A 25712-nucleotide genomic window follows, 5' to 3' on the forward strand; every position below is an offset into this window, starting at 1 on the left:
TAATGACTTCCCTAGAAATCTTGACTATACTAGAAGCCCATCTATCTTACATGGCTTAGTTGTAGTCCTGCCTGGAGGCAAAGGATGGATAACCTGAAATAGAATAAGAGACCCAAAGGAGAGGATTAAGCCACTAGATTAGTGGTGACCATATGCTCTATGGAAGGTTCATGAAATTGCTCATTTCCATGGGAAAAGATATGTTTTTCTCAGTGGCCATGGATTTTATAAAGAGAATAGTGCCACCAATTTCCTTTTAAAATGTCCATTAAAATCACTGGAACAAGTAATCTTTCTAGGAGAATATTTTTGTTCCAGTTACAAAAATACAGTTAATATGAAAACTCTTTCACTTACCTTTACCTCTCCTTACTTTCTTACCCTCTCATTTCCCTTTCTCTCTCCTCTCATTTTCTTTCCTGTCCCCTTTCTGACACCTTTACTCACTCCTTTCTTTTCTTCTTTTCTTTCTTAAATATCTTTAAATTCTTCACTAATATTATTTTTCAGATGCTATTTTTTTTAGATGGCTTAGAAGTAAGAAAACATTCTAAAAAGAAGTAAAACTCTTTCGAATGCAAGGCATACTCTTATTTACATTGTTTTTTTTTAAATTTTACTGTTAGCAACAAAAGGTTTTAAGTGTAGAACGAAACATTATTTTTTTAAAAGTAATTCCATACTATAAAATGTTGTACTGCACTACATAGTTAGAAAATGGTTTTTAAATGTTGTCTTCTCTTTAAACTCTTCTTTACTTCAACCTAAAATATAAAGCTTTCTTTACTCCTGCTTAAAATGTACTTTTTTATGAAATTCAAAGGTTATAAATCCTTCTTAAACTAAAAAAGGTCTAACTTAAAGGTGTTGTTTCATTTTTTTCTCTGTATTAATTAACACTTAAATGAAGTAATGCTATTAAAGTATAATATGAGTTAGTATTTTTAGAGAAAAAATAGAAATTTATAATTATATTTAAATATTTCTATTATCAAGGAAAATTTAGTCGTGAATCTACTTTAGTGTCATGCATGAAAATTCAGTGCCATCAAGTATTTTTGTCATCTCATCAGCTGTTTTTTCTCTGCCTTTCATCAGACATTTCATTTGCCTGGAATGTTTATCTCTGTCTATTCCATCTGTCTTTCATTTCCTTACTCCAAATGCCACCTCTCTTATGTTCAGTATGGTGCTTTCCTTGAGCCCTCTTCTCACCACCTCTTGTGAAATATGATATAGTCCTTTCTCCTCAAATTTCAAAGTACTTTATCATGAAGTTTCTTTCTGCCTTAGAATAAAAGTGCATATAATAAATGTTATCTCCTATATAGACTGTAAACTTCTTAAGGGCAGGGGCAGTTTCATTTGTATATAGATATGGCTGGGAACAAGACGTTCAATGTTAAGTTTGGATGAGTGGATGGATGAAATGCTTTATTGCAGATCTGAAATGTGGAGATTTTTACCTCTTGTTAAAAAGTCTTTATTTATTATAAACTATGTCTTAAGGGATGTACTCTTTTCTTTTTCTTATCTTAAATGAAGTAATAGACATATTTTAATATATACATTTGATTATATGTAAATTTTCTTTTAACCAAGCCATCTGTGTTAAAACAAAACATGTCAGCGTACTAGTAAAAACCATGTCTAAATATGTAAGTTTACTAGGCATGAAAACTTAAAATTTCCTCTGTATTTATATGAGTAAAAAAATTATAATGGTAATAACAATTATATCCTAACACCTAGCACTTTTATAGTACTTATTCTATACCAGGCACTGTTCCATGTTCTTTGTGTATACAACCCATCTCCTCTCAAAAAAGCTGTGTGAACAAATTAAGTCACAAAGAGCCTAATGTTACTTACCTAAGGTCAGACAACAAGCATGTATCAGAGCCAGGGATTGGATCTAGTTAATTCTCTAAAATCCATATTCTTAACCACCATGCTATATTACTTCTGCTATATAGCTTTGCTGTATTGCTTCCATGTTATATTGCTTTGCTATTAGGTAGCAAAGGTGCACAATATAATATTTAGTAAAATGTGTGTAGTACATTTAAAAAGAAATTATTGATCATCTATTGTGTATCACCACTGTAACATGTAATCCAAATAAAGCAACTTGTGTCTATTCTTGAAGAATTCAAATTTTACTTTTATTAAACTTCAGTAATAATAAAATGCACATTAAGTTTAAAATAAAGATATCTGGACATATTTAGCCAAGGTTTATAAATATTTTCTTAATATAACCCTTCTTATTTCATTCTAGAACTTGTTATGTATCTTATACTGTGAATGTCATTCGTAATAAAGCTTCAGAAAACAGTGTATATTATTGAAATGTTTTATTGTTAAAAGTCATACTCATGTTTTTGTGGAATACCAACTACATGTTATATTTATTACCATTTGCTGAGTCATTCATACAAAAATTATCAGTACATTTGCAGATAATAAAATGCAGACACTTCTTAGAGACAAAGAGACAGATCAAAAGAGGTTATGTGACTTGCCCAAGGTCACTTATATTATTTTCCTCAAAAGTTTTTTAGTTGTCACTTAATTTTAGGTACAATGAAGTATATGTGAATATAGGCACACTTTATTCATGATATGGACATTAAAGAAAACAGATAAATATATGTAAAATAGAAAAAACAAATATAACAGAAAATACTGATTATTTACATTTTGAATTTATACTCAAGTTTGAGAGAGTCTGATATTCTGTAAATTGAAACTATCAAAATCCCAAAGTGAAAAAACTGAAAACTATGCTACTTTTTTTATTTAGCCCTTTGCCAAACTGTTGCCGGAAGGCAGCTCCACCATTGACCATGTGCCCTGACTAATATTTGGGATCAGCTAAGGAGAGATGCCTAAATGTTCTCAGGAAGTGAAATTTAAAGAGTGTGTGTGGCTTGCATAGTATAAAACAAGGGTGTTTACTGGAAAGAACTTTATCTTAACACATATTGTGAGAAACACTTTTCACACTAAAGCCTGCCAAATCTTACAGTGCTTGATGGAAAACAATGTACTATGATGTATAACTAGGGATAATTTGTTGAAAAAAAGGTGGATTAGTAAAACATGATTACTCTTATCAAAATTATAATTTTCTGCTATTTGGACAAGAAAGCAATTTTATTACATGAATCATTAGAAGGAATAACTAAAGTGAAGACTTATGAAGGCAATACTTTTAACTTGAAGTTAGAAAAGCTCCCTAATAAAGGCACTGCTCAGTAATAGAAATGTTTGTAGAAGACTCTTCTGCATTGAGAGAGAATAGGACTTATTTAGATCAAGAGTCTCTTGTTTGCATAGATTCTAGGATGCTAGATCGAAATGATAGTAGTGAATTCACTTTCTGTATATGTTTCTTATCATGTATTTGTGTATTACACATTCTTAGTCATCCCACCATGCTACTTTTTATGGCTTAAACCTTCTTATTAGTGATTCCATTTCCTTCTTAAATATCACAGTTCTTTTATTTTTTCTTCCTAAGGTGATCTTAGTATCTACTGGCCCGTAATGTCTAACAAATGACTACTGTTGACCTAACTCCAACATCTTTTGCTTATTTTAGTTACTTAATCATCCATATGATGTTTCTTACACAAATAAATATGTACTTATGTTATTTAATTAAAATGTAATTTTCTCTAATATCTCTAGATTTTAAAGCAGAGTGCTTTTTTTTCTGCTTGTAAGCATGACCAAATATAAATTCATGTTAAATGAAATTACCAGAATTGTTCCTTTACAATATGAATTTTCATATTGTAAAGGAACAATTTACAATATGAATGGTGAATGGTGACCAGATTTGGTTCTCACATTATTTTTCACATAGATTATACAAATATAAATTTACATAAGCAAGAATATACAGTACAAAAGAGATAATATAAGAGATTGAGTTTATTTTTATTAAACTAAATTGAAGTATTAATGGTTATAGTGCCCTGCTGTCTTATTAAAGTCATTCATTTTTATTTATTTCTGTATCTGACAGCCATCAATACTCTTCTGCTGCTAATCTAGGTTACTATGACACATATGTCATGTTACCCAGTCTTCCACGAGGTTAATATAATTGCATTTCATGCTGATTAAAGGTTTATTAAGGTCTTTGCCCTCAAGTTTATAATCCATAAGAGGCTTAAACATTTCTGTACTACTGATAGACAAAATCATTCATTCTGAATATTACTTTGAACAAAGAACATTCTTAAAGAAGTTATGAAAAATAGCTTCCTTGACTTTTGTCTTACTTTTCTGTTCTCTTCAAGTTTTCTCTAATCTTTCATTCTTTCTCAACCAAATTCTCCTCTGGCCTTTGCAAATTATTTTTCCCCAAACCAATCATTCTGGTGCAGACCACACTACTCCATTATAATTTCTCTTTCTCTTTTCATACTCACCATTTTCCCTCTTTTCTTTCTACTGCTAATTAGTTGTATATAGTATAAGAAAGTGGTCTAGTTTTATTTTTTTGCATATATCTAATTTTTCCAACACCATTTATTAAATAAACTGTCTTACTCTGATGTATATTTTTTGCCTCATTTGTCATAAATTGACCATGTAAGTATGGGTTTATTTCTGGGTTATTTATGCCATTCCATTGATATATATAATGTTTTTTGATGATAGCACCATGCTGTTTTGATTACTATAGTCTTGTAGTATAGTTTGATATCAGGTAGCATGATACCTCCAACTTTGTTCTTTCTCATGATTCCTTTGACTATTCGGGGTCTTTCATGATTTCATATAAACTCTAGAAATTTTTGTTCTAGTTCTGTGAAAAATGTCGTTGATATTTTGTTATTTATATTTTTATTTATATTGTTAGAGATTGCATAGAATGTATAGTTTGCTTTGGGTAATATGGACATTTTAACAATGTTAACTCTTTCTATCTATGAGCATAGTCTAGCCTTTCATTTATTGTCTCTACTTCAGTTTTTTTCTTCAGTGTCTTATAGTTTTGCAAGTATGGATCTTTTACCTCCTTGGTTAAATTTATTCCTACATTTTTTATTCTGTTTGATGCAACTGTAAATAGGATTTTCTTAATTTCCCTTTCTGATAGCTTCTTATTGATATATAAAAATGCAACTGATTCTGAATAATAATTTTGTATCCTAATACTTTACTGAATTAATTTATTCTAATAACTTTTACTGAGGAATCTTTAGGATTCTCTATATAGTATCATGCCATCTACAAATAATGACAGTTTTACTTCTTTCTAATTTAGATAAATTTTATTTCTTTTTCTTATCTGATGACTGTGGTTAGGATATCCAATACTTTATTAAATAAAAGTAGTGAAAGTGGACATTCTTGTCTTGTGATCTTAAAGAAAAAGCTTTCAGCTTTTCAACATTGAGTATGATGTTAGCTGTGTGTTTGTCATATATGACCTTTATTATGTTGAGGTATATTACCTCTATTCCCAGTTTGCTTAGTTTTTATCATAAATAAATGTTGCTTTTTTTCTGATTTATTAATATGATCATATGGTTTTTACTCTTCCTTTTATTTATGTGGTGCATTACATTAATTGATTTGAGAATACTGAACCAGCCTTGCATCCTAGAAATAAATACCAATAGATCATGGTGTGTGACCTAGTGAATGTATTGCTGAATTCAGTTTGCTAATATTTTGTTGAGTACTTTTCATCTATGTTCATCAAGGATATTGGCTCATAATTCTTTTTTTTATGTAGTGTCTTTGGTTTTAGTATCTGGATAATGCTAGCCTCATTGAGTGAGTTTGGGAGCCTACTTCTTTTTCAATTTTTCAGAATAATTTGAGAATAGGAATTAATTCTTCTGTGAATATTTGGTAAAAATTCATCTGTGAAGATATCTAGTCCAAGAACTGGTGGGAGTTTATAATTATGGATTTGAGTTTTTTTGTTTGTTTGTTTCTTTAGGTAGGCCTTCATTGCTATAAATATTCTTCTTAGAACTGCTTTGATTGTGTCCCATACAAACAAATATTTCCATTTTCATGTGTTTCATACAACCAATATTTTCATTTTCATGTGTTTCGAGGTCTCTTGATTTCTTCATTAATTTCATATAAACCTACTTATTATTTAGTAACATGTTCTTTAACTTCCACATGTTTGTGTGTTTTTATATTTTCTTGTATTTGATGTGCAGTTTCATGCCATTGTTGAAGATAATTGGTATGATTTTTATCTTAAATTTATTGAGACTTGTTTTGTGGCTTAACGTGTTCAATCCTGGAAAGCATTCTATATGTAGTTGAAAAGAATGTATAATCTGTTTTGGAGTGAAATGTTCTTAAAAAATCACCTGGCCTAATGTGTCATTTAAGGGCATGTTTCCTTGTTGATATTCTGTCTGGATGATCTATTCATTGATGCCAATGGATGTCAAAGCTCCCTATTATGACTATTTCTGTAAACTCCCTATAGGTCTGTCAATATTCACTTTATTTATTTAGACGTTCCTACATTGTGTATAGATGTTTATGAGAATTATGTCCTGTTGCTGGATTGATTCCTTAATCATTATGAAATGCCTAATTTTTTGTCTCCTGTACAACTCTTGTTTTAAAATCTATTTTTTTTTCCTGACATAAGGAAAGAAGGATTACATAAGGATTACTACTCTAGCTTTTATTCATTTCCATTTGGATAAAATATCATTTTCCATCTCTTTACTTTCAGTTGGTATATGTTCTTTGATCTGAAGTGAGTCTCTTGTAGATAGCATCTGTATGAGTCTTGTTTTTCTTATTCATTCAGCTACCCTATATCTTTTGTTGGAGCATTAAGCCCATTTAAAGTAATTATTGACAGGAACATAGTTATTTCTACTTTAGTAATTGTTTTCTGATTGTTTTTGTAGTTCTTCTCTATTCCTTTTTTATTCTCTTGCTCTCTTCTCCTGTATGATGATGACTTTCTATAGTGTTCAGATTCCTTTCCCTTTATTTATCATATATTTCTTTTAGATTTTTGGTTTGTGGTTACCATGTGCTTCATATACCAAGTTATGTTTATTGCATTCTATTTTAAGTTGATAATTGCTTAAGTTGGAAAATATTCTAAAATTACTACAATTTTACTCACCTCATCCACATTTGTCATTTCTTACTTCTTTTGTGTGTGTTTGTGTGTATCCTTTAATTTACTGTGTAATTACTCATGACCTTCTTTTGCTGTTTAACCTTTGTACTAGCTTTATAGTTGATTGAACTACTACTTTTACTAAGTGTTGCCTTTGTCAGTGAGAATTTTTTCCTATACTTTCTTATATACATTTTTATCTTTTCTACTTAAAGAAATCTCTTTAACATTTCCTGTAATTTTGGTTTAATGGTGATAAACTGATTTAGCTTTTTCTTATCTGGGAAATTCTCTCTCCATGGATTCTGAATGATAGCCTTGCTGAGTAAATAATGCTTCAATGAACATATGGAAGCACTTGTCCCTTCGAAGTATTGTTTTGAGTTTCTTCAGATAAATACTCAGAAGTGAGATTCTGGGTCTTTTTTAATCTCTTGTTATAGCCTTTGTTTTAAAGTCTATTTTGTCTGGTGTATATATTGCTACTCCAGCTTGTTTAATTTATTTCCATTTTTATGACATATCTTTTTCCATCTCTTTACTTTCAGTCTGTGTGTCTATCTGAAGTGAGTCTTCTGTAGGCAGCATATGTAAAGGTCTTGTTTTCTTATCTACCCAGCTACCTTATCTTTTGATTGGAGCATTTACATCTAAAGTAATTATTGATAAATATATAGTTATTGCCATTTTCTTATTTATATTTTTAACCTATTTTTCTTTTTAAAGAAGTGCCTCTCACATTCTTTGTAATACTGGTTTGGTGGTGATAAACTCCTTTAGCTTTTTCTTGTCTGGGAAGCTCTTTATCTGTCCTTCGATTCTAAACAATAGCTTTGCCGGGTAGAGCAATCTTGGTTGTAGGTCCTTGTTTTTCATCCCTTTGACTATTTCCTGCCAATCCCTTCTGGCCTACAAAGTTTCTGTTGAGAAAAGAGCTGTCAGTCTAATGAGTGCTCCCTTGTAAGTAACGAACTGCTTTTCTCTTGCTTTTAAGATTGTCTTTAAATGTTGACATTTTAATCACGATGTGTGTTGGTCTCTTTAGATTCATCTTGTTTGGAACTCTGAACTTCCTAGACTTGCATGTCTATTTCCTTTGCCAGGTTAGGGAAGTTTTCAGTCATTATTTCTTTAATTAGGTTTTCAATCCCTTGCTAGCTTCTCTTTCTGGTATCCTAATTATGTGAATGTTGATACGCTTATTGTTTTCCCAGAGGACCCTTAAACTCTCCATATTTTTAAAATTGTTGTTATTATTGTTCCAATTGGGTATTTTCTGCTACTTTGTCTTCAATTCTCATTTTCATCTAATCTGCTGTTGATTCTCTCTATTAATTTTAATCTATTCTGATTTATTTTATGGTTTTTAACACTGTTGAAATTGTCGCTGAGTTCATCTATTCTTCCCCTAACTTCATTGAGCATCTTTATAACTAATGTTTCAAATTCTGTATCTGGTAGATTTCTTATTTTCATTTTATTTAGTTTGTTTTCTAGAAATTTTTTCCTGTTCTTTGATTTGGGCCATGTCTGTCTCCTTATTTCGGCTGACTCTATGTGTTCATTTCTATGTATTAGGTAGATCTGCTATGTCTCTCAGTCTTGGCAGATTGGCATTTTGTAGTAGGTGTCCAGTGAGACCCAATGGGACCCAATGGCACAATCTCCCTGTTCATCTTAACTGGGTGCTTCAGGGGTGTCCTTTTTGCGGGTTGTATTTGCTGTCCTGGTGTAATTGAGCCTTGATTGCTGTTGGCACATTAATAGTGAGATTGGTCCTCAGAGTGACTGGCTTTGAGGACTGGCTGTGACTACCATACACAAGCTGTTGTGCAAGGGTAGATTTCACAAAGGGGAGCCACTTTAGGGGGACTCTGGTGCCTAGTTCGCCCTTCAGATGTCATTTGTGGAGCTAGTTGGGTGGTTCAATGGCATCGCCTTAAGCTTGCCACCAGGTGTGTTGGTTCTGGAGGTTCTTAAGAAGAGCTCTGGTAAAGGCTAAGGTCAGCTGCCACTTGTGGCTGACTTTGAGGTCACTTGGTGAAGGCTAGAAATTGATCTGAGTCTAGTTTCCATTTGTGCTGAGCTTAGAGGGGCTTGGGAGAAGCTATGCTGTGAATCAAGGCTGGCTGTAATTAGTGCTGGGTTTTGGACCCCTTGGTGAGCACTACATTGTGAGCTGAGAACAACCACCACTTGTGACTGGCTTGTGGTCACCTGATGGGAGTTAAAATGCAAGTTGTGACTGGTAGCTACTTGTGCTGGATTTGAGGCTGCTTAGCAAGAGGTACTGGGCTTTCTCAGAGTGATCAATGCTTATTTGGGTTTGTGGACTTTTGAGATTTTAAGAGCATCTGTAGCCTGAGCTGAGGCAGGCGGTAGAAAAGCCACTGGAAGAGACTTGGGCTAGGTATGGCAGGGTCTCAGTAAATCACCAGGGTGGGACAGACAGTGTTAGCTTGAGTTAATGGAGAACTCAGATTTGGTACGTGCCGGCTGGATGTGGGCAGGGCTCAATAAAAGAGCAATGGTGCTTGCCTTGGTTTCCATCCCCAGAGAGAGCTGCCCTGACTCCTCCACCTCTATCCCTAGCCAGAAGCTAGTCAATTTAGTTTCTCACCATATGATCCTGCCTCTTCAAACTTAAAGTGAGTTTGTAAGCAAGCGTATCCCTGCAGGGGCCCTTCAGTGGAATGCCTGAAACTCTAACAGCCCTTCTTCTCACTCAGATGCATCCCCCACTGCTTTTTATAGTCAGCTCTTAAGGGGGTTTCTCTTTCCAGTCCTGGTGCCCCAGGCTGGGGAGGTCAGTGTGTGGCTGGGGTCCTCACTCTTCATTGGGGTCCTCTGCAGCCAAAATATATCTCCTGATTCTTAATTGCCATAACTAGTTTGTAGGACCTGCCCATTCCATGTCTCCAACCCTCCTACCAGTCTTGATGTATCTTCTTGTTTATCCTTGGTTATAGATCTGTTCTGCTAGCCCTCAGGTGGTTCTTAGTAATTGTTGTTCTATATTTAGTTATAATTTTGATGCGGTTATGGGAGGAGGCAAGCAGAGCATTTAGTCTGCCATCTTGACCAGAAGTCAATAAGTTATTTTTAATAACTTCAAAAAGTTTCAGTTCCTTCATAAAAACTAAATTTTCATGTGTCTAATAGAGAAACTCCTCTATATTATTCATACTGTATTCTATTATGACTGAATTCTTTGACTTTTAGGGAAGTTCTTATATATTTTATGGTTCAAATCTGTCTCAGCAAGTCTAGTATTTTTTTTAGATAAATATTTCATAATAAAATAATGTGTCTATATCTTTAAGGTCATTTCTGAAATTAATATTGTTCATATTAAGAAACAATTTGAGGTATAAGGCATTAATTTATTATAATATGAAGTCTTTACATATAGAAAACTTAATTACCTCAGACCATCTTACACAATGATGAATTTCATAATGTTAACAAAAATATATTCGAACACAGGATATAGATGGGAATTTTTAGTCAACCTGAAAACATGAAAGGAAAACATATTAGACAATGAAATTCCTCTGTACCTATAGGAGAAATAAACTTATTTCTGACCTTGCTGCTTTCCATCTGATAGGAAGACCTGATTTATATACATTTGCTGTTGTTTTCCATAACATTAACTCAAACAGCTGTAGCAATCAAAGCTCACAGGTAGTAAGTAGTAAAGATGAGACAAATGATATAATTGGTAGAGCTCACGATGTCATTTAGAGATTGAAACAATGATTTCTGACTTAATTTTCTATAGTGTTAATTAAATTAACTGAACAAATCTATTTTATCTATTAATGACTATCTTTTTGTATAAATATGTAATGGAAGTACATTGTGAAACTCTTTTTTAAATTGTGAATAAATTAAAATTGGTGGAGCAATATTATTTGCCTTACTGAGTAGTATAAGCATTAAAATAATTTGTGGTTTTGAAAATAATTATGCCATTTAAAAGTATAGATGATTGTTTAGACACAAATCAAACATACTCATATGTTTCAAAATGTGCTTATTTAATTTACAGTTTGATTTTTAGGGTGGCTTTTTTTTTGTCTATAATATAATTAGTTATAAAAAATTTTGGTCTGCTGGAAATCAATTATTAAGCATTTGATTTAATTTCTTGTACATCTAAGTACTTTCAGGTATTATAGGGGGACTATATTGTACTGAGATCTTCCTATTCCATTAAACATATTTTACACCTTAAGGAAAATACATGTCCTATAGAGATTGTTCACCATTTAATTATATAGTAGGATTCTCATCTTTGATTTTATGTTTCATAATATAAATGAAATCCAAGTAATAGAAATCCTCATTATGCTCAAAATTTATAGTTATGACAACTTTAAATTTTCTTGTCTCTGAAAAAAAAATATGGTTGGTAAAAAATTTTAGTAAAACTAAAAAAAAATGATAATATACTGTGTCTCATATGAGGTAAACATATATCAATTTTTAAATAAACCATTACAGACTAGAAGCATTTCTAAACCATTCTTCACAATAGCATGCTTCTGATCTTTTTAATGAATTGCTTGGGCATTGTTCAAGTAGGCATGTAGAGCTGAAAAAAAAAAACAAAAACAAAAACAAACTTTGATTTCTCATAGATCTCTTAAACTCCAGCTCAAATGTTTTGCTCCCTCGAATATTTAATTTAGATAATATTTTAGTGGTATTGGAGAGTCTTATCTATTCAAAAAGTATTACTATTTGGCAAAATTAGAAGCATAGATAAGTATTAGAAATGCCATCTAGGTGAATGTCTCCCTTGTTTCCTGTAACTTCCTTCAGAGAAGAAAACTGAACTGAAAATAATATAGAATTGCATATGATACTTTGTGACTTCTTTGCTACCAAAGTTCCATTTCCAGGAAAATGGAGGTAGAAGTTTACAACTAAGAAAGAATTTACAGCATAAACATACATACATATATATACATATATATACATATACACATACACACACACACACACACACATATATGTATACATAATTATTATATATGATTATGCTATATGTCTTCCAAACATAAATCATTCACAATAGGATATAAATTTTCTTCATGGTTCTCTTTCTCTCTCCCTATATATGTTTGTGTTTGCTTTAACAAAGAATTTCAAAAATTTGCCATCTCAAGAAGCAGCATGTATGTATGTTGATATAAATCAGATCATGTTATTCCTCTGCTCAGAACCCTCCAAAGGTTCCTGTCTCATTCACAGGAATAGCCAAAGTCTTTACGAAGGCATCTAAAGCCCTTTATACTTTACCTCTGTTACCCATCCTCTAGCACATCTTTAACTCTCCCAAGCTATATTTACCTCTTGTTTATTCTTTGATTTCTAGCTCTATATTCTAGTTATTATGGCAGCAAAACAGTATCCCAAAATTTAAAGTAATAGGTGACTATTTATTATGGCCACAGATTCTGAGGGTCATGAATTTGGAAAGAACACTGCAGGGTATGGCTTGTCACTCCTCCACAATGTATGGGGCCTCAGGTAGAAGATATGAAGACTGGGGACTATAATCATCCAAAGGCTTGTTTACTTATATATCTGGTAACTGATGATGACTGTCTCTCCACATGGCTTTCTCCCTGTAATCCTTGCATGTAGGATAATATAAGACTTCTCACAGAATAAATATCCCAAAAGAGAGAAAGAGAACCATGGAGAAACTTTATATCCTATTATGACTTATGTTTGGAAGACATATAGCTTCACATCCTCCACATTCTAGTTGTTAAAAGCAATTAAAATATCTGGACCAAGTAAAATGATAGGATATGAAACTGTTCTTCTAAAGGTCAAATATGACCTTGTAATGTTATCTTCTCTTGACAACACATATTTAAGATGTTCCCCTTAATATATTATTAGCTTGTTCATATATTTTTCTGACTCTATCTTCTCTGTTCATTCTTTCTAAAATATTAATGAGCCAATGAGACTCAGATATTGAGCTGAATTCTCTTTATCTGCACATTTTCCCTAGAAAATCTTGCTTTGGGCCTTAAATATTATCTCTATGCCAATGAGTTCCAAGAGTATACATCCAAACTTCACCTTACTAAACTCTAGATACAAATAACCAAATACTTGCTTTATATTTACATTTGTATATCTAATTGGCACCTCAGAATTAATATATTAAAGATTAATTCATTCTTTTTGTATGTCAGTAAATATTACCATCTACGGTATAGCTCACATCCCTACAGCAGATCTATTTATGCTATTTCCATAACATATTCTTAATCTATCCTTTTCTCTACTTCTTCTACTACAATCTGAGTTTAAATCATTAAAATCTCTAGCCTAGATTATTGAAGTAGTTTCCCAATATGTTTCCTCACATAGTAGGAACAACTTGTAGTCCACCAAAGGTTTAAATTCCCCATGCAGAATTGTTTTGGCTGCCCAGTCAGGTACTGCATTTTAAAGTTTCTTACAGAGCTATTGTGTCAAATTACTTATGTTTTGGAACATTATTTTCTATACCAGTCTCTGTCATCTAATTTAGTATACTATGTTTTCTAGGCCCTAAAGCAACCTAAAGAAAATAATTCAAAAAGCACAGTGAGAAAAATTATTAAAGGAATTAAAAAACATTATACTAAGAAATATCTCTTAAAAAAAGTTAATAAGGGAGAAACAGAGAAACAAATTAGTAATGAGACATATAGAAAAACACGAATACAGACAAATTCAACTACATCAATAATATTAAATGTGAATAAATAAAACAATTCAATCAAAGGCAGAGGCTGTCAGACTGGTTAAAAAACAAGCAAATCCATCAGCATCACCTGGAAACTCATTAGAAATGCAAATTCAGACCCCAGACCCACTGACTTGGAAGATATAGAATGAGTTCCAGCAATCTGTTTTGTTTTTACGAATTCTCCAGATATGCTTAATTTTGATAACAAGTGTTCCATATGATGTTAACTACAAAACTATCCTTATCTCTTCCTTTATACTTCTCTATTTTCCACTGCCCTATAGACCCACTTATTTCCTTTCTCTTACACAGGCCAAATTAATTCTGCCTTAAGACTCATGGAATATTTGTTCCCTCTGCCTGAATCAATTATCCTTTGGTCTTCCTATGGTAGTCCCTTTCCTTTCATGTCTCATATCAAATGACATTCTCAGATCTTTTCTCATCCTCTAATCTAGAGTAGCCCTGTTCTAATGCCTGTGCCTCATTCTCTCACCTTATACTATTTGTTTTCCTCAGTTATTTCTCTTTCTGAAATTATCTTGAGTGCTCATTGGTTTATCACTTTTTATGTATCTCCCTCCTTTAAAGTGTAAGATTCAAGAAACAAGAAACCTCTGGGTCAGCAGTTCCTAGAACAGTGCTAGGTATAAGGTAATGGGTATACACCTATATTGATTATAATTATATTTCTAAAAATTTAAATATTTTTATTTAATATTGCAACTTAATTACAAATATATTTTGACACTGAGTGAAATTTAGAACACTCCCTCTTGAAGTCATCTCCTTCTCATAATTTGAGAAACTAAGTGAACATTCCTGCATGAGACATTTCACTATTCTTGCTCTTTGTTCCCATTTATTTTCTAGTTTGCCTTAGGCAATCTTTTATTTTGCCACCTCCAGCTCTTAGGATGTAGTTCCCCACAGACACAATGCTACAACTTCTACAAAATCCTCCAAAAAATATTGGTTTGGGCTTGGGATAGAACAGGCTCTTTCCTGGATTGTCCATTGCTTTTATACAAAGCATCTATGTGCTACAAACTAGGGAAGCATTTCTAAGCTTGCTCTCCTTCAAGGTCCCCCAACCAGTGGTAGATACAAATATTCTTTATTATTGTTAATGTTGCTGATGTCATTATACCTTAAGCATGTCTGTTTTCTTGAAATGAAGAAAGTATTAGAAATGAAAATTGAGGTACTATTCAACTAATGGGCTAAAATGGGGCACCTGCTGCTATTGGACCACGTTTACAGAGCTAGAAAATCATTTTTAAGATTACAAACTCACATCAGTGTTTTCCATTTGAATATATTATTGCTATACTACCTTTTATCCCATTTCTCATTTTGAAAAAAAAAATGCAGCTCGCTTAAGGTGTTAATTTTACATAAACACACTCTGAGTCTGAAGAAAATCTGACTGGTTTTCAATGTGAAAATAAATATAAAATATATTCCTGTAGTAATTCATAAACAGAATTTTAATCCTAGTGTAACAGAAATGTATATGATGATCAATATTTAATAATTTTTTATGTGGTAAATTGCAAAGCCTGGAACAAGACAAAGCAGAACATCTATGATTTGACATTTTCAATGATCGAGAATTACTATATTTTGTAAATAGAAATTCCACTACCGAAAACAGAATGGTGTAAATAGAATGATGGCATTTGTTTCTAAAGACTATCAATACACTAAAGGTATGCGAAAATAAAAATAAGATATTTCATAGCAAACTTGGGGGGTAAAGTTAGGGCTGTATTTGAAAGTAATCTTGGAGTAAATGCTGCATCTGCAAGAGCCGCCAGCGAGTATTCTCAGGGCAAATGGGAAATGGGATAAAAAAAGTCTTTCTTGACCATAAAGGTTTTACAGTTACTTACATCATCCCTTTTAAAAGAACAACATATTCCTTGTGTCTAGCTGGCTAAGATATCAAAACTAGAAAAGACATTTAGATTGCCAACTGTTAGTAATCTTTTTTTACAGCTGAAAAAACTGAGACCCAATGAAAATATCAAGAACAACATATAAATACTATATTTGCCCATTGCTTGGATTGAAATCATAAGGCTTTGAGGCAGTACATATTCAGAATTGAAATTAGAAAAGGCAGTGAAGAGCTAAGCATGTGTGTGTACTTGAGGATTATAATGGAGAACATTTTAGGTAATATACTTTCTTTAAGAGGAAGGAACTTCCCAAGCTAAATGAAGCTTAAGAATCTTATAGAAAAATATTTATAAAATGGTGATTATATAAAAAGGAAAATTTCTCTAATGACAAACACATAATTACCAAAGTTAAAATTGATAAAATGGGAGAAAATTTGTGACACAAGATTAATCCTTCAAATATATAATTCAAGAAAAAGCAAATAGGCAAATTAAAGAGGACAGTATACAAACACCTAATAGGCACAAAGAAATGTGTTTAATTTTGTTAAATCAATGGTGTTTGATATTTGAAACTTTATAATACCTATTATTAGCAAGTAATTAGAAAGGAGATACTATTATACACTGTTTTTTATTGACTACAGACTTTGGGAATGCACCATGGGCGTGTTTATCATAATTTGAAATGTGTATATTATTGAGAGTAACATCATCATGGCAACATTAATTGTTCCTCTCTTCTTTCTTTGATAAACTAATTGGACATCTATAATCAAATAAAATCACCTCTGTCTACAGCCATGCTACCCTGAATGTGCCTGATCTCATCTGATCTTGGAAGCTAAGCAGGGTTGGGCCTGGTTAGTACTTGGAGGTGAGACAACCTAGGAATGCCAGGTGATGTAGGCATTAAAAATAAATAAATAAAGTGAGCACCTCTGCACACTATAAGAGGGATACCTGTATATCTGAAAGTTGCAAATAGGACCTCAATGGGGACTGCAGATCCAAGGAAATCAATGATCCTGCTTCACTCCTACTCCCAGCACTTGAGGCAGAGGTGGAGAAGAAAGCCTGGAGAATACAAAACTGGGAGGATGCCCACAAAAGAAACTTTTTAATAGCCAGTCTGTCAAATTGTAAGATCAAAATAAAACCTTAATTAAAGGAAGGTGTGCACTATTTCAAATGTGAAGCAAAAACACATATCTTCAAATACTATGAAAAATAAAGAAAATATGATATCACAAAAAGAAAATTTTTCAGCAACAGAACTCTGTGAAACAGAATATTGAGATTTAGCTGATAAAGAATCCAAAATAGCTATTATGAAGAAATGTAGTGAATGATAAGAAAATTCAAAAATGTAATTCAATGAACTCAGGAAAAAAAAAATTAATGAACATAAGGAGTTCTTTACCAAAGAGATTAAATTATAATGAAGAACCAAACAAATTTTAGAACTGAAGAATTCAATGAATGATATAAACTATGCAATAAAAAGCATTGGTAACAAAGCAGACCAGACAGAAGAAAGAATAAATGACTTTGACTATAGTAATATAGAAAAATAATTCTGTTAGAATAGGAGAAAGAATTATGATTTTTAAAAGTGAAGAAACCAAGTGCTATTGAATTCGATCAGAAAGGCAAATATCAGAATAATTGGTGTACCAGACAGAGAAAGGGCAGAGAGTTTATTTAAAGAAATAGCTGAAAACTTCTCAAGCACGGGGAAGGAATTGTACATACGAGTCCATGAAGCAAATAGAACGCCCTATTATCTCAATGCAAAAGACCTTCTCCAAGACAAATTTTAGTGAAACTGTCAAAAATCAATAATAAATAATCTTAAAGGTAGAGAAGAAAACGTAACCAACAAAGAAATCCCCATTAGGTTTACAGATTTCTCAGCAAAAACTCTACAGGCCAGGAGAAAGTGAATGACACAAAATGTTGAAAGATAAATATTGTCAACTAAGAATACTTTATCCAGCAGTTATTCTTCATAGATGGAGAAATAAAGTCTTCCTTAGATAAACAAAATATAAGGGAGTTCACCACCACTAGATCTGCCTTTCAAGAAATACTGAAAGGTGTTCTAACTGAAATGAAAAGATGCTAATCAGTGACACAGAATCAGTGAAAGTACATAACACCCTGGTACAGGTGAAAAAAATTAGAAAATTGTATTATAATTGTATTAAAATTGTATTATAATTGTATTATAATTGTATTATAATACAATTATAATTAAATTGTATTAGAAAATTGTATTATAATTATAAAATTGTATTATAACTTAACTACAAAGTTTAAAGAAAAAATATTTAAAATATAGATACCGTAATGTGTTAATTCATACACAGCATAAAAAAGATAAATTGTGACGTCAAAATTATAAAAAGGAAGGAGTAAAAAGATGAAGCCTTTATAGGCAAATTAAGTTGCTGTCAGCATAAAATGAACTGTTTTATATATGAGATGTTTTTAATAATCTTATGGTAACCACAAAACAAAAATCGAGAATAAATTTATTTAAAAAAAAAAAAAAGGAAGACTGAGCATACTACCACGAAAAACTACCAAATTACAAAGGGAGGCAGAACAAGGAAAAATAGCCTATGGTAATACACAACAACTAGAAGACAAATTATAGGATGGCAGTGGCAAATCCTTACATATCACTCTAAATATAAATGGGTTAAATTCACTAATCATAAAACATAAAATGGATAAATTTAAAAAGCAAGACCTAACTATATGCTGCCTATAGGAGACTTCTTTCATCTCTAAAGATACACAAACTCAATGTGAAGGAATAGAAGAAGATATTCCCTGCTAGTGGAAATCAAAAGAAAGTGGAGGTTACTATATATAGAAACCCTAAATTCTCCACCAAAAACTATTAGAATGAATGAATTCAATACATTTGTAGGATATACAGAAATTAATATACAGAAATTATTTACATTTTTATATAGTAATAACAAAAATCAAGAAAATAATAACATTTACATTTGTATCAAAAAAGAATAAAATATTTACAAATTAACTAAGGAAGTCAAAGATCTGAACAATAAAAACTACAAGACTTTTCTGAAAAAAATCAGCAACATAAGTGGAAAGACACCTTGTGCTCATGGATTGGAAGAATTAATATTGTTAAAAGTCCATACCACCCAAAGCCATCAAAGAGTCAACACATTTTTTATAAAAATTTCATTGGCATTTTTCACAGAAATAAAAAAAAAAACAAAAAACAAAAAACAAGAACACCCTCAATAACCTAAAAATGTGTACGGAACCAGAAAAAAAAAAAAAATAATAGCCAAAACAATTCTAAGAAAGAACAAAGCTGGAGGTTTCATATTTTCTTATTTCAAAGTATACTACAAAGCTATAGTAAGAAAAACATTGTGGTACTGACATAAAAACAGACACATAGACCAATGGAACAGAAACTAGAATTAAATTTCCAAATTCTCAGTCAACTAATGTTCAATAAGGGAGCTAAGAACATTCAATGAGGAAATAACAGTCTCTTCACCAAATGGTGTTGGCAAACTGGATAAATGTATGTAGAATAATGAAACTAGACTCCTAGATTACTCCGGGTTATAAAAATAAACTCAAATAGATCAAAGACTTAAACATAAAACCTGATACTATAAAACTCCTAGAAGAAAACATAGGAAAGAAGCTCTTCAACACTGGTCAAAGCAATGATTTTCTGAATATGATACCAAAAGCACAAACAACAAAAGCAAAAATTAACAAGACTATATCAAATTTAAAAGCTTCTGCACAGTAAAAACAAACAAAACCAATTATGAAAATGAAAAGGCAATCTACAATCTATTAAATAAGTGATTACTATTTAAAATATATAAGGAACTCATACAACTCAATAACAAAAACAGTTTAATGGGCAGAGAAGCTAAATAGACATTTCTTCAAGTGAGATATTCAAATGACCAACACGTACTTGAAAAGGTGCTCAACATCACTAATCATCAGGGATATGGAAATTAAATCCACAATGAGATATTATCTTATATCTATTAGAACGGCTATTTTCAAGAAGACAAGAGATAAGTGTTGACAAAGACGTGGAGAAAAGGGAACCCTTGCTCATTGTTGGTAAGAATGTAAATGGGTTCAGCCACTCTGGAAAATAATATGGAGGTTCCACAGAACACTAAAAATAGAACTACCATATGACCCAGCAATTCTATTTCTGAGTATGACCTAAAGGAAATGAAAACAATATCAAATATAGATATAAATTTTCATGTTCACTGAAGCATTATTCACAATAGCTAAGATATGGAAAGAATCTAAGTGCACATCAAAGGATAAATGGATAAAGGAAATGTAAAATACATACACAATAGAATGTTATCAGCCATGAGCTGGGACATCCTATAATTTGCAACAACATGGATGGACCTTGAACACATTATGCTAAGTGAGATAAGTTAGAGAAAGACAAGAAACATTTGGTATGACTTATATGTGGAATCTAAAATAGCTAGACTTGTAAAAACAGAGAGTAAAATGGTGGTTACTTGGAGATAGAGGCTAAGAGAATAGGACAGATATTGTTTAAGGGTACAAATTTGCAATGAATAGTAAGCCCTAGAGATCTACTGCATAGTATAGTGAATACAGAAACAATATTGTTATTATAATCAAACATTCTAAGAGACTAGAACTTAATTATCCCAACCACTAAAAAAAAATTATAATTATGTGACACAATAGAGGTGCTAATTATTGCCACAATGGAAATCATACATAATATATAAATGTACCAAATTAACATGTCGCACATCTTAAATATATGCAATGTTATATGCCACATATATTTTAATAAAAAGATAAATGTATAATTCATGATTTATTTGACTTTTGTCTTAAAATACACGTGTGGAAAATACTTAGCATGATAGCTATAGTAAAAGTTGGAGAAAACACCAATAGCAATAAATTATAATATAGAATAACAACCTTCAAAAAGAATATATACACACTCATATGAATTATTTTATATGTAATAAGTGAAAAAAAAGTCACATTATAGACTTGGATGTATAGCATAACTACACTAAATAGAATGTGCATACAAACACACAAACTTATAAGAGTTTATATTTTCTATTGGTATATATACAGAAAAGGTCTAGGAGAATGTATAGATATCCACAAAAAACTTTTTTTTTTTTTTTTTGAGAATCAATTTGGGTATGATAGAGTTTACTCTCATCCAAATTTTAAAAAAAAATATGTATGTTCAATCAAAATGCATTCATTTTGTAATTTTTTAAAAAGCAATATTTTTTAAAAGAATATATGTCTAGAGTTCCTTTTGTAAAAGAAATTAAAGGTAATAGAATATAATACTAAACAGGGATTACCAATGCTGTGTCTTAGCCTTAATGACTGTGGCCTAATTTAAAAATTGCTGCTTTCCAGTTTTGTTAAAATGTTTTTTCGTTGTTGACTATTAATTATTTAATGTTTCTTTGAGCATATCACTGCACTCATTAAAAACTTGAAGAGTAAAATATCATAGTTTGCATGCAGAAGTTCACTTTTTTGCTAAAGTGATATACATTTTTGACTAGTTGGCTGTCATAGTTTTAACTGAATATTTCGTATATATTTTTTTCAAAGGCAATTTTAAAAGTGCCCTTGAAAACAGATTAAAGCATAACACATTTGAGATTATGTTAACAAATATATTTACGATTGTGTGCATTTACTTGGTTATCTATCACATATATTTAGAGCAGTATTTTTAATGCTGAAAAAGGATTTTTAAAAAATCTGAAACTATAACAATAAAGAGGTATGATTAGAATAATTTAGAATAGAAAGAAAATTTGAAAGACTAAAGTTACTATAAATATAAATTATTTTAAAGAGATTTAATATTATTTGTTAATGAATAATACAAATTGGGGCTATGATAATTTTACTACTCTGAATCTGCACTTAAATGTACTAAACAGATTCAAGAAAACCAAAACCTTTTAAAATTAGTATTCGAATGAAAGGAAATGTGAAGATGAGTGTTTTCTGTGTATTATTAGAAATGAAGACTGAAGTCTTGCAATTTTCTTCCCTGGAGGGTTATTGAATGAGAAAAAAAGTGATAAGAGAGAACTTAGCATGACCCCTGTAGTTAAAAAAAAAAAAAAAAATCAACTAAGTGCTTCAGTTAGTGAATCTGTATAATGCACTGAAGAGACTCAAAATGCCTGGCTATATACAATAAATTTTTAAATGAAGATTGAGAAATTCATCTATTTTTTAAACAGGAATTTTCCTTCTCTTTCAACTGTCCTACAGTAGATAGATAACTGTGGCACTATGGATTTCAGATTTAGGAATTCATACTATAACAGCATTTATTGAATTGGCAACTTAGTCCAAATATTGTCAGCCTACTTGTCTCAGCCTTTTTCACCTGAAGATGCTGATCTCTCAATCTGTGGGATCAGGTCTTTCAATTCCTGAGTAATTGCTAACCAATGCTTTCACAGACTTACATCTACTTATTACAAAGTCTGGAATTGTTCTGGCAGCTGTAAGCAGGGCTTTTGGTCTGAACTGGGTCAGTAGCTTCTCAAAATAAACATACACACATACTATAATTTTAAAATATCTTAAGTATTTTCATAGATGAACTATTTTTATCACAGTATTACTAGTACATTTTACTTTCTGAACTTCTAAAATATAGGCTTTTTGACCTAGGTATTGAAATGTCATTGCTCCTCCACTCTTCTTTCTGGTAGGGGTTGGATTTTGGCTTTCATAATTCTGGCTCTTGACTTTTGGCTATAAGTGTCCTTCTGTACTGTGACTCATCAATGAGGAACAAAAACATCTTTTCTAATTTCCCAGCAGCAGAATCTATAACCTCATGAAGCAAAAATGGTCAGGGGACTCTTGAGTGAAGGGGCCAGTACTTGGTAGTGTCCATGTCACAGAACAGGACTGAGTAAGGATGTTATACAAAGTGTCCAGTAGCAGCAAGCATCATGGATGAAGAATTATGTGCAATCCTTGTCCTACAGTACACCAGGGGTTAAATTCTCCTGTAGCTTCAAGGGAGCAAAATGACTGAAGTCATTGAAATGAAGTTAATAATGGATGTAAGAGGATGGGGATAATCAGATCATTTTCCTAAAAAGGGACTAGAGTGACTAAGGCACATATGTTGACCTTTGAGTGATTCTGTGTAGTTGGGCTATGGTATAAGTCAAGGTTGTGTTAGCTGCTCATATACTAATGGATAGTGCATACTGGCTCAAGCATGACTGACACAATTTCTTGTTCACAGAATATTACTAAAAATGGTATTAGTGCCTTATAGTCACCTATCTAGTGATGATGCTAAGATCGTGGTCTAGCTATACCTAGGAATAAAAAAAAAAAAAAAGGGTGTGGTTAAACAGCTGATCAGTCTCTATTATGAATATTCTGAAAGACACATTGTTGATACTGATATATCTGGGTATCTGTGAGCTAAAACTATAGTCTCTAAAATATAAGAATGAACAGAATTTTTAAATACATAGCTTTTCAGGTTGCCCCAGCATTACCAAAACACCTATGGAACCTCATCATGGGAACGGCCAGCAAATGGTACATGTAATTTTCTCCATAGCATCATTCACACTACATCTTATACCTCCCTACCCCAGCAGTAACCAAGTCCATCAATATTGAGATGTTAAAAATGTAGGAGAGAATAATTGAAATATAAAAACTGAAATATGAAAAAATATAAAAATCTTTTATGCTTTTTGCTTTTTTTTTCTTGCTTTCTACTTTCCCTCCCTTTATATAATTTCACAAACATCCAATTCAAAAGATAAAATAAGCTTTTGTTGAATTTGAATGTATTGCTCTCAGTTGACTTCTCCATCTTTGAGGTATATAAGATTCTTAAATGTGTGAGGTCATACCAAGATTCCTCTTTTCACCCTTAGTAGTCTTTTATAAGTTCAATATTCCTTGTAGAAGAAGAAGAAAAAAAAATTACAGAGAATTTAAATGGCATTGCTACTGCTATGTAGATAACTGTTTTTCCCTGGACTCTGATTTTGTGATAAATGTATCAGAGTCCTCTGTTCCCAGGTCTGATCCATGTAAACATCACCTATGAATTCACTCACAAGTCAGCACCTGAAGCCTGCCAAGCTAAAGTAAATAACTAAAATCAATTATCGGTGCTTTTACAGCCTAATTTCCTTGCCATCTAAATGAAGATAAATAGAAAATCTAATTTTTATTAGACCTCACCTACAACTTTTAATAAATATTAATGTACATGACTGCAGCTGACCTCCCTCTAGACTTAAAATCAATAGGTGTTGATTAAGGTCTTCTGGGCAGCATTTCAAAGATGAAGACTCACTATTTATTCTCATTGTTATTCCCTAAACAGGTTAACAGTGGGCCTATTAAGAGAAGTAAAGTATTGGAGCAAAATATGGTCACGTAAGAATACTTGTGCAGGAAGTTGAGTCATGCCTATTTATCTACGTGGGTTATATAACATTTTAAATTAATTTTTATCACTTGTGATTTCAGTTCTGGTTTTTACTTTTTAATGGCCATAAAGAACACTCTTGACTTTTTTATTTTTTTTACCACATGCAAATTCAAGGTAGCAATTTAAATATTTTTAATTCTATAATTTCTTAATGGTTTATTGATTGCAATTAAAATCCAAAATCATCAGAAACACCCATTTTACTCAAGGACAATTTCTGTAACCTTGAGTTTGATCACTAATTTGTAGTACAAATATTTTGTTTTTAAAAATATTTCCTTATGCGTATTTATTATTTATACATTCACTTGGTACCAGATATGGTGTTAGACACTAGAGACTCAACAGCAAATAGCATAAAGTTTCCACCCTTGTGGAAATTATGACAATGAGGAATATTGGGAAGTAATTATATTCGAAGAGTAAAGAGTAAAAATATATGCTTAGCTGGAGCAGAGTGTATGAAACTGGGAGATAACATCACTGTATAAAATGACAACATGAAAAGTCTGGGGTTTCATAAAAACTTGGCATCAGATATGATAATCTAGAAGCTTATATATCTATCTGCTGCATAATGTGGGAACAACTTAAAATGAGTAAGATTCACCCAAGATAATGCATATGAAGAGAAGAAAGTACAGCATCAGTCATTGAACATTAAGTACACACCTGGGGAAGAGAGAGGATTTAGTGAATAAGATGCTGAATAAGAAAGTGAAGATTAAGACATTAAAGAAGTAGGCAATTTTTTGGAATGCAGAAATTCACAGAAACATCGTTCCCATCTCATCTTGAGGGAAGGTCAATAGACCATAATTGAGCACGTAAGGAACCTGAGGATCAGGCTCACAGATATCATTATTCTCTTCATTGTTGTAATAAAGATCTTCTAATAAAGAAACTGACACATTTCTTCTGTTTGTTGTTTCTTAAGCTGATACGCCATGTCAAGAATATCAATATATATTAGCTATGTAACTGAATACAAATATCTAGGCATACAAAGAATTCTGAGAATATTAAATGCCACATTTCGTGGGCCTCTAGTACCTGGCTAATGTCAAGGACATAAGTGCTCCCCTTATCAAAAAACAGGTAAAACTGGCAGAAAATTCAAACAACATGATGCTGCTAATCCTAGATACAGTGATCTGAAAGAAAAAGAGGAACTATAAAATATTGTAATTATACCATTAATTTTTATAATAATGTCAATTATAATGGTATTATATATAATGGTATATGTTATATATAATAGTATTTTACATATATAATGGAATTATATGTATATGTATATTATATATATATGTATTTATATATATA

At 31.7% G+C, this 25712-nt stretch overlaps 1 pseudogene; it reads left to right on the forward strand.

The window, feature by feature from the left end:
- The first annotated feature begins 16604 nt into the window (after positions 1-16604).
- Positions 16605-16723, forward strand: LOC112474475 (annotated as a pseudogene).
- The last annotated feature ends 8989 nt before the right edge of the window (positions 16724-25712 follow it).

This window comes from Pteropus alecto, unplaced genomic scaffold, assembly GCF_000325575.1.
Source record: "Pteropus alecto unplaced genomic scaffold, ASM32557v1 scaffold239, whole genome shotgun sequence".
NCBI classification, from domain to species: Eukaryota; Metazoa; Chordata; class Mammalia; order Chiroptera; family Pteropodidae; genus Pteropus; species Pteropus alecto.